Genomic DNA, 7,948 nt, shown 5'->3' with positions numbered 1-7,948 from the left:
TTCTGCTTGCAACCAGCTAGCAGGAAGGAGAAAGAGAGAAAGAAATGTGCATCCTGCATTCTAAGGCTTTTTTTTTTTGGCCACACTGCAGCTTGCAGGATCTTAGTTCCCTGACCAGCAGTGAGAGCACTGAGTCCTAATTTCTGGACCACCAGGGAACTCTCTAAGACACTTCTTAGAAGTTTCTGCACACTTCCACTCACATCTATGGTCAGAACTTAGCCACGTGGCTATACCTAGATGGAAGGGAAGCAGGGAGATGTACCTTCTGTTCCAGGCATCCATGTTCCTAACTGAAAGTTGAGGGTTTCTGTGACAGAGGAAGGGAATGGATGGTGGAGGGCACTTAGCCATCTCTGTTACACACATCTAATTTTGATAAGTTCTAATCATTAAGTTTAAATCATATATATATATATATATTTGTTGTTGTTGTTAAGTAGGCTGATCACACCGTATGAAATTAAAAACAGTGTGTTGAAAACTCTTCCTCTCGCTCCTGCCCCCTTCTTGCTTCTGCACTATTTCTTTACTTTTCTATCAGGTGATGAGGCCTCCTGGCCAGCTCTTGGGGGACTTGGATGCTCCGTGGGCAATGGCTTCACTCACAGGAGCAGTGAGAATAATAACATCTCCCTCCCAGGGTTTCTTCAGTCAGCAATCAGGGGGTTCTGGGGTCCTGGCCTGTACTTTCCTATGGCATTAAGTCTGCTTAGTCTGTCCTTGCTGAGTTGGCCAGTGTTCAGCTGGTGTCTGTGTGAGGAGGCGTCCTCACAAATGTTTGGTGAGTGAATAGATGAAGGGTCAGCTTGTCCCTGCAGCTCCATCTCCCAGGTGGCGCTAGTGGTAAAGAACACTCTTGCAGATGCAGAGGACACAAGAGATGCTGGTTTGATCCCTGCATCAGGAAGGTCCCCTGGTGGAGGGCATGGCAATTCACTCCAGAATTCTTGCCTGGAAAATCCCATGGACAGAGGAGCCTGGCAGGTTACAGTCCATCTCAAAGAGTTGAACACGACTGAAGCGACTTAGCATGCAGCAGCTCCATCAGTAACTCTGGACCTTGGGCACTTAACTGCACTTACCCAAACCTCAACTTCCCGCCCTGTTAGAAAGGGAACTGACATCCTCACCTCACAGTGTAGTAGCCAGAGTCCAAAGAGAGACGGCCAGGGGTCGGCTGTGTCTGGGATTGGGAAGCAGCAATGTTTTCCTCTTTCTTTCTTCCCAGAGAAAGAAGGTTGCCTTGAGTACAGATGGTGCTTTGTCAAATGTACCGTCGACGCCCCTGGAGCCTGATTGTGCCTCCCTGCCGGAGTTGTGCACCCGGCCTGAATGGCCAAGCGCCACCAGGGGGCGCAGCACACCAGAGTCTGAGAAGGGCCCTGCTGTCCAGGAGACTGAGTCGAGAGAGGGGGCCCAGGCCTTGGCCTGCGGAGTGCGGGGAGTTTAGGCAAAGATTTTGTTGGGCACAGACACCTTAGGGGGAAAATGGATCAAATTCATCAAAATTAAACACTTTTGGAATCAAAGGACACTATCAAAGTAGTGAAAAGACCATCCACAGAATGGGAGAAAATACTGGCAAGCCACAGATCTCACAAAGATCCAGTATCCAGAATATGTAGAGATGTCATAAAAGTCAACCGCAAAAAGACAAACAACACAATTCAAGAACGGGCAAAGGCCTTGAAAAGACATCTCTCCCCAGAAGATATATAAATGGCCAATAAACACGTGAAAAGATGCTGAATATCACAACTGTTAATCAAAACCACCATGAAGTACCCCCTCACACCCACTGGGGTGGATAGAAGAGAAAAACACAGAAATTAAGTGTTGGTGAGGATACGGAGAAATTGGAGCTCTCATACACTGCTAGTGGAAAAGTAAAATGATATAGCCACAGTGGAAAACAGTTTGGTGGTTCCCCAAACAGTGAACATAGAATTACCTTATGATCCAGCAAGGCCACTTAGGTATATACAAAAACGTATACATGATTGTTCATAATGGTCAAAAAACAGAAATAACTCAAGTGTGCACGATTGGATGATGGATTAAACAAAATGGGGTGTATTCAAACAATGGAATATTAATCGGCTATAGGAGGGTGAAGTGGAGGTACATGCTACAATGTGAATGAACCTAGAAAGCATGCTGAGTGCAGGAAGCCAGACACAACAGGTCACATATGTTATGATTCTCTTCACATGAAATGCCCTGAATAGGCAGATTCAGAGTCAGACTCATGGTTGTCAGGGTGCGGGGGCCCTGAGTGGCAGCTGATTGCCTGTTGGGTACAGGATCTATTTTTTGTTTTCTTCTTTCCCAAATTTTATTAAAGAAAAAGCAACGGTGGTTGCTTTCTAGAACATAGTCAAATTTGGGGGAGTTTTCCATTGAAAATGTAGCATTTGCTTCCATATATATGCCAGTTTGTACTAGGTAGGGGCGATGCTAGAATTCTAATTTTAGATGAGCTTTCTAATATTCATCTTCCACCCAGTCTGTAGTCTGTCTTTGGATCAGCAGTAATCATCTGAACTGTCACTATGGCTGCATTAATTCTTGTCTGCGGCTCTCTGAGCTCTTCTATATGCACCAAGTGCAGAATTTGAGCAGCTTCATTAAGAACCTCAGCTCCTGTGTTAAAACCAAGAGTATGCTTGTCTTAAGCAGCAGGCAAGCCCTCTTCTGTTGGGTTTGTGTTAGCAACTGCATGCCATGTCAGGGTTCCTGGACCAAAATGTTAATAGTTTGAAGCACTGCCAGGTAATCACCATGGGTTGACTCTGAAAGGTAGCCTGGGCCAGGACACCAGCCCTAAAATTAGGATTATTTATGTCCAAATTGATCATGGTCTCTGCATTTTTAGTTGTGTTGTCAGCATTTTTTGCATTATCAGTTACCAAGTAGTTGTATTTTTCAGCATTATCTCCATATTCAAGTGTAACAGCTAAACCAAGAATCCAGTCAAGTGCTTCTTGTCCATCTAGACTTTTGAAAAACAGTGAACATCTCTGAGATACTTTTCAAAGAACTTGGGCTGGTCACTGTCATGGATTACCTCTGTCTTCAGTCTTACAGTGTCTGATTTTCTGGTCTTCAAGGCAAAAATCAAGTTTCTAAATTTTGTTTTTTCTGTTCAATTGAAGAGGTAGGTTGTGGCAGAGAAAGGCCATCATGCTTCCTGCTTCAGCTGGGAGGGCCAGGTCTTCTTTTGTGATGATGAGAACATTCTGGACTTAGTGATGATGATTGCCTAAGTCTGTGAATGTGCTAACAACCCCTGAATTGTACAGTTTAAAAGGGGGATTTTTATGGCATACAAATTACGTCTCAATTTTTTAAAAAAAGGTTTTTTTGGTCAGAGTGAAATGTAGTGGCTGAGTATTGGTCATGTCCGTGCAACTCTGGCCTCCTCCCATCCTGCTCCCTGGGGGCGGGGGAGGCAGGCAACCCAGGAGGAGGGGGGCAGTTTCCAGACAATTTCAGCTTCCTGTCAAATTCATATCCTCGTTCATTTCACTCTGTGATTCTGTGATTCTTTCTCTAGGGCACAGTCAGGAGATGTGATGGAAAACTGCAGTGTGGCAGACAGAAGCACAGCTGGGGGCCAGATTGTACGGGTGGGGTGGGGATATTCACTGTCCCTGGGGCCCTGCTTGGCTGTCCCAGGCCGGGAGCTTCGGGTCTGTGGTCCGTCTGGGCATCTTGAAGGCCATGTGCTCCCATCAGCTGGCTGACACCCCTCAGATCCTGGGGAGGGGCTTCCTGTACCAGCTGGGGGCTGGACCAGACGATGTTGAGTTTCTGTGTTATTCACAACATGCATACATTAAAAAAAAATCTCCAAAGTTACAAACAGTACCTCAGAGTAGGCTAATTTATTTAACTAACAAATAAACACTGTTTTACAAATGGCTTCCCTATTTACTCAGATGGTAAAGAATCTGCCTCCTGTGCAGGAGACCCCGGTTCAATCCCTGGGTTGGGAAGATCCCCTGGAGAAGAGGATGATGACCCGCTCCAGTATTCTTGCCTGGAAAATCCCGTGGACAGAGGAGCCTGTGGGCTACAGTCCATGGGGTCACAGAGAGTCGGACATGACTGAGCGACTTTTCACTTTCAGCTACTATCAGCTGTGAAGGAACCGCTGAAAGGCACATCCTTGTCATGACTTCAGAATTTTGCCTGGTTGCCTGTGATGACATCTTACCTCTGGCACCTGCGGTGAGGTTAGGGTGAAGTCAGACAGAGGCAGCCCCTCCCCACCCTGAGAAACCCAGGGTGGCAGAGTGTTCATCACGAGCTGACCGTGAGCGCGTGCTGAACATCGTGGTGTGTTTCTAAAAGTGCAGAGCAAGAAAAGTGCCAGAACAGCGTAGGGTCTGGGAGCTCCAGGTGTTGTGGATGCAGGACAAGCTATCTTCGCCTCTATTATTATGGTTTCCATCCTGCAGGTCAACAAGGAGATCTCAGAGAAGTCGGCAAATCTGTCCAGGGTTTCCCAGCTGACCATATGGGGGCAACTTTCTAGTTTATCCTTAGCAGATTGTGATCCTGTCTTTTTGCCCATTCATCTTTCCTCCCTTCCCTCCCTCCTTTCTTCCACCTTCTCCCTTCCCTCCTTCTCTGAGTCCCTACCTTCTTCCCTCCTTCCCTTATTTCCATCCTCCAATCCTTTGAGCAGAGACTCCCACGTTCATTCTCTCATCTGCCTGTCCTCCTCTCCTTGCAAGTGAGGAAAGCAAGGCTGGAGAGTGGCATCACCACCTGTTTAAGGCCACTGAGCCTCCTGGCTGCCTCCACCTGTGTCTGCAAGGCCTCATGTCATTTGTGTTAAATTCTTGGGAAAGAAGATGAGGGTGTGAGGCTGCAGGCTTGGTCCTCCCAGGGAAACTACTGACCCTGTCCTCGGGCCCCCGTGAATGAATGCTGGTGCTTCATGAACAGAGGTACCCGTGCAGTCCTGGGTCATGCTGGCCCTTCCCGAGGTGCCACTCTGAAAACGCCCTGGACTCCAGTTAGCACTGCCCACCCACCCTTGCTCCATGTGGTATGGGGGGCACTGGCCTCTACCACCAGAGTCAGGCATATGCTGCAGGCAGGCGTGGGGACTCCAGGGTCAGGGGTCTGGCTGGCAGGGACCAGGCACGCACTAATTGATCAGCCTCCACCCCAGCCGTGGCACAGGCAAAGTGGGCCCTGGGAGCGGAGATGCTGATCCAGCCCAGCATCATCTGGAGAAGGATGGAGAGCTCAGGGCACGCGCCCTCAGCTGCCTAGAGCTGCAGTGACCACCCCTCCTGTGCCCGGGCCTAGGCTGCCCACGGGAAGCACTGCAGATGTCTGCTCTGTCACCCTGACAGTGACCTTGCTGGTTGGCAGATAGGAAACTGAGGCCCAGGGAATGAGCTTATTGCAGCTCCCCCCAGCCTAGGCATCTCTCCCTCAGGCTGGTGTGGCCTAGGGTGGCCAAGGGTCTGGACTTGAGTCCAAGACACACTTCTGATGGCCACCATAGGGGCCTTCATCTTGGCTAAAGGCCTTGCTCCATACAGAGCCCAGAGGAGTGAGATGGGTCAGTTAGCACAGACTCATCTCCAACTGGCTCAGGCCCTGCTGGGGCGAGGGGGCTGCCAGAACCAGGGGGGCAGGGGCTCTGGGCTGTGATCTGAGTGCCTGTTGCAGAGAAGCAGATGCTCTGATGGTGGCCCCACATCAGGCAGGGCTGTGGGCCCCTCAGGGACCTCACCCCTCTGCGGAGGGGAATTCTGAGCCTGGGGCTGACAGAGGAGATGGAACTAGTCACCCAGAAGCTGAGCGAAAGTGGTCTGGAGGTCAGCAGGGCAGGGAGACATCAGCCTCTATGAGGCTGTTGAAGGAAAGAAAGCAGGTTTGAACCCATGGGCAGAGGCTGAGCTCACAAGTGACGGAAGACACGGAAATTAAATCCTCGGGGAGATACAGCATTTCTCCTAATGCAAAAGTCAATTAATGTGCTCTGTGGGCAAGCCTACAACACTGGTGGGAGTGTAAATTGGTACAACCTCTTTTGAGAACAGTTTGCCAAAATCTGTCACAATTACGAATGCATGAACTTCTGACCGAGCAGCTGGTTCAGGGTTGGCCAAGCAGGTGAGTGCATGGTACAAGCTGTGGGTCGGCCATGACTGCCATTTGAAAATACTAGAAAAGCATTAAAACAAAAAATGGAATTCACTCAGATAGAAATAAAAGTGAAAGTGAAAGTCGCTCAGCTGTGTCCGACTCTTTGCGACCCCATGGACTGTAGTGTCCAGGGAATTCTCCAGGCCAGAATACTGGAGTGGGTAGCTAGCTGTTCCCTTCTCCAGGGGACCTTCCCAACCTGGGGATCAAACCCAGGTCTCCCACACTGCAGGCGGATTCTTTACCAGCTGAGTCACAGGGGAAGCCCAGATAGAAATAACCACTGTTGATACCTGGTGTATTTTCTTTGAGATTATTCCTTTACTGGCTGTTTTAACAATTGTTCTTTGAGCTTCCAGAATACATCAAGCTTTCTTGTGCCAGGAATCCAGTGTGGAGTGTATCAGTCCACATTGCTACAGTAACAAATTATCACAAACTCCTTGGTTTAGGATAAGGAAGGGTTACCCAGGCCTCCCCCTGGAACCTTGTCATTTCCAATCTTTTGTTATGTATAGTAACTCTGAGATAAACTACTCTAGGTCTAAAATCTTTGCTTTCCTCAGGGTAGATGCCAAAAGTGAATCAAAGTAAGAAATAAGTGTGAGGCTTTTCCAAGCTGCTTTCCTGAAAGGCTGGGACTGACTACTTGCTCACAGCTTGCCTGTCTGCTTCTCTCTGCCAGCACCGGGCCTTATTATTAAACCAGGACTGCTAATCTCCACATGAAGATGCCAGTTTGTTTTACTTGCCTTCTGACAGTTCCTGGTGAGAGAAAACTGTGATTCTATACATTCTGAAACTTTCTGTGCTTGTTGGCATGACTTTCATCCTCTTTTCTTTGGGGAATTTGGCTTTTTTCGGCTAATACTGAACCCGTGTTGACTCATGTGAATTTTTGTATATTAATGATAACTCTCCTTGCCCTCTATATCTGCTGTGAATTGTTTTCCTCAAGGGAATGGCTGCCTTTAGGTCTTGTTTCTTAATATCTAAAAATTTGGTCAATTTTATCTTTCTTTTTAAAATCTCTGATCTCTCCTCCCTGCCCTGCCCCCTTTTGCTCTTGTGTCTGGAAGGCCCTTCCACAATCCCAATACACACATGCAAACACACACATCTAATAACTGATCACTTAAAGCCCCCTCCAGCAAGAGACAGGGCCTCTTTTGACCCTGGAGGCCTGGTTCTATAGCCTGATCACCGCGTGCTCTTGGGTAGCTCCCTTTTCCTCTTTGAGCCTTGGTGTCTCCACCTGTTAAAAGCCCTACTTTGCCCTTGCTGGTGTCCGTGTTGGCTTCTGCCCCTCAGCTTCAGAACCAAGGCACCCTGCCCCCTACCCCTCCCACCACTCACATCCTCACAGACAGACCAGAACCGCGTCAAGCCCCATGCAGCACATTATACCTCACATCCTTACCCCGTGGCATCTAGGGCTTGGCTCCTGCCTGGATGTCCCTGGGATGCTCATGTAGAAATCGCCCCAGGGCCTGAGGCTGCCTGCAGTATCCTACTGATCCCAGTTATATTTCAAGTGTTTATTCAAAGTGGAGTATGATTCTGGTTGTTGGTGCCCAGTTATCTTGTAAAATGGCAATTCCGTCTCTAAGACCAATAAGTGTTGGAGTCCCTGCTGTGGTTTATTGGTCAGTGACTTCATTCCTGGATGTGTAGTTCACATGAAACCTTCTAGAAAAACATGTTGCAGCTCAACGGACTCAGAGGTTGTGACCCATTCCCTTGGCAGGTTTGTGCCGAGTGTTGAGCCTAG

The 7,948-nt window shown here is 48.4% G+C and overlaps 1 pseudogene; it reads right to left on the bottom strand.

Annotated features, from left to right (window-relative positions):
* Positions 1-2,494: 2,494 nt before the first annotated feature.
* On the bottom strand, positions 2,495-4,984 carry LOC110147790 (RNA transcription, translation and transport factor protein-like; annotated as a pseudogene).
* Positions 4,985-7,948: the final 2,964 nt, after the last annotated feature.

This window comes from Odocoileus virginianus, chromosome 31, assembly GCF_023699985.2.
Source record: "Odocoileus virginianus isolate 20LAN1187 ecotype Illinois chromosome 31, Ovbor_1.2, whole genome shotgun sequence".
Taxonomy (NCBI): domain Eukaryota; kingdom Metazoa; phylum Chordata; class Mammalia; order Artiodactyla; family Cervidae; genus Odocoileus; species Odocoileus virginianus.
The sequence above is the reverse complement of the archived record's forward strand: the minus strand, read 5'-3'. Positions and strand labels throughout refer to the sequence as shown.